The sequence below is a fragment of the Dipodomys spectabilis genome, unplaced genomic scaffold (genome assembly GCF_019054845.1).
Source record: "Dipodomys spectabilis isolate Male_0828 unplaced genomic scaffold, ASM1905484v1 ptg000196l, whole genome shotgun sequence".
In the NCBI taxonomy this organism is placed as follows: Eukaryota; Metazoa; Chordata; class Mammalia; order Rodentia; family Heteromyidae; genus Dipodomys; species Dipodomys spectabilis.
This window is the reverse complement of record NW_024870873.1, coordinates 737501-740000: the sequence shown is the minus strand read 5'-3', so window position 1 is coordinate 740000 and position 2500 is coordinate 737501. Positions and strand designations below refer to the sequence as shown.

Sequence of the window (2500 nt, the reverse complement as noted above, 5' to 3'; positions counted from 1 at the left end):
GGCCGTCTGTCCATCCGTCTCTCCGTCCGTCCGTCCATCTGTGTGATTGGTCTGGTCTCTCGTGTCTGTCTGTCCGTCTGTGTGTATCTGTCTGTATGTCTGTTTGTCTCTGTGTCTGTCTGTGTGTCTCTGTGTCTGTTTTGAGTCTCTGTGTCTGTCTGTCTGCTTTGTCGGTGTGTCTGTCTATCTCTGTGTGGTTTGTCTCTGTGTGTGTCTGTGTCTGTCTGTCTGTCTGTATGTGTCTCTGTGTCTGTGTCTCTATCCGGTTTGTCTGTCTGTCTGTGCGTCTGTGTCTGTCTGTCTGTCTGTGTGTCTCTGTGTCTGTCTGTCTGTGTGTCTTTGTGTGTGTCTCTGTATCCGTCTGGTCTGTGTCTGTCTGTCTGTGTTTCTGTCTGGTCTGTCTGTCTGTTCTATGTATCCGTGTGTCTGTCTGTGTCCCTGAGTCTGTCTGTCTCTCTGTATGTCTATCTCTCTGTCTCTCTGTCTGTCTATCGATGTGTGTCTGTCTGTCTGTGTCTCTGTGGTCTGTGCATCTGTCTGCGTCTGTCTGTCTGTGTGTCTATTGGTGTCTGTCTGTCTTCCCGGTCTGTGTCTGTCTGTGTCTCTGTGCATCTGTCTGTATGTCTATTTGTGGCTCTATGTCTGGTCTCTGTGTCTGTCTGTCTGTCTGTCAGTCTGTGTGTCTTTGTGTGTGTGTCTGTCTGTCTCTGTATCCGTCTGGTCTGTGTCTGTCTGTCTGTGTGTCTGTTCGTGTGTCTCTGTTTCTGTTTGTCTGTATATGTCTGTCTGTCTGGTTTCTGTGTCTGTGTCTATCTCATTGGTCTCTATGTGTGTCTGTCTGGTCTCTGTGTCTGTGTGTCAATCTGGTCTGTGTGTCTGTCTGCCTGGTCTATGTATCAGTGTGTCTCTCTGTGTCTCTGTGTCTGTCTGTCTGTCTGTCTATGTATCCGTGTGTCTATCTGTCTGGTCTCTGTGTCTGTGTGTCCGTGTGTCTGTCTGCGTCTGTGTTTCTTGTCTTTCTGTGTGTCTGTCCGTGTCTCTCTGTCTGTCTCTGTGTGTCTGTCTGTCCCTATATCTGTCTGTCTGTGTCTCTGTGGTTGGTCTGTCTGTTCTGTTCTGTGTATCTGTCTGTCTGTCTGGACTCTTATGTCTGTCTATCTGTCTCTGTCTGTGTGTCTGTGTGTCTGTCTGTGTCTGGCCATGTGTCTCTGTGTCTGTCTATCTGTGTGTGTCTGTCTCTGTATCCGTCTGTCTGTCTATATGTCTATTTGTGTGTCTCTGTAGTCTGTCTGTCTGTGTGTCTGTCTGCGTATGTATGTCTATCTCTCTGTCTGTCTATTGGTGTGTGTCTGTCTGTCCGTGTCTCTGTGCTCTGTCTGTCTGTCTGCCTGCCTGGTCTGTGTATCTGTGCATCTGTCTGTGTCTATCTGTCTGTCTGTGTGTCTAGCAGTGTGTCTGTCTGTCTGTATCTCTGTGGTCTGTCTGGTTGGTCTGTGAATCTGTGTGTCTGTCCCATCTCTTGTGTCTGTCTGTCTATCTGTCTGGTCTCTGTGTCTGTGTGTCTATCTCTCTGTCAGTGTGTCTGTCTGTCTATCGGAGTGTGTCTGTCTGTCTATCGGAGTGTGTCTGTCTGTCTGTGTCTCTGTGGTCTGTCTGTCTGTCTATGAGTCTGTCCCTGTGTCTGTGTCTCTATCTGGTTTGTCTGCCTGTTGGTCTGTGTGTCTATCTGTCTGTCTGTCTGTCTGCATGTCTGTCTGGTTTGTCCATGTGTCTGTCTATCTGTGTCTCTGTGTCTGTCTCTGCGTCTATCTGTGTGTCTCTGTGTCTGGCTGGCTGGCTGGCTGGTCTGTGTATCTGTGTATCCGTCCATGTCTGTCTGTCTGTGTGTCTCTCTGTGTGTGGTCCACATGGTGGACCCGAGGCCTTGGTTTACCTGGTTGATGGGCGGGGGGAGATGAGGAGAGAACTCGCGGGCACAGGCCAGGAAGATGTCCGGGGCGGGCTTGCCGGCCTTGACCTCGGGGTCATCGCCCAGCACCACGTGGTGAAAGGCACCGAACAGCTCCCGGTGTGCGCTGGTCTTGGCCTGGTAGGACTCAGTGTCCGAGCTGGAGGCCAGGTCGAAGGGGATGCTGTGCTTCTGCAGGTGGAGGATCAACTTCTCTGCACCTGGAGACAGAGAGACAGGAGGAGAAGAACTTAGGTCTTTGGTGGCCTAGGGGGGAAATCCACAAATCCACCCATCCATCCATCCATCCACCCATCCACCCATCCATCCACCCATCCATCTATCTATCCATCCATCCACCCACCCATCCATCCACCCATCCATCTATCCATCCATCCATCCATCCACCCATCCATCCACCCATCCATCAATCAATCCATCTACCCAGCCAGCCACCCATCCATCCACTCATCCATCCACCCACCCACCCATCCATCCATCCATCCATCCATCCACCCATACACCCATCCATCCATCTACTCATCCATCCAC

General features: G+C 51.0%; 1 pseudogene; it reads right to left on the bottom strand.

The window, feature by feature from the left end:
- The window catches only part of LOC122121729, an 8967-nt pseudogene that overhangs the window by 796 nt on the left and 5671 nt on the right, over positions 1 to 2500 (bottom strand).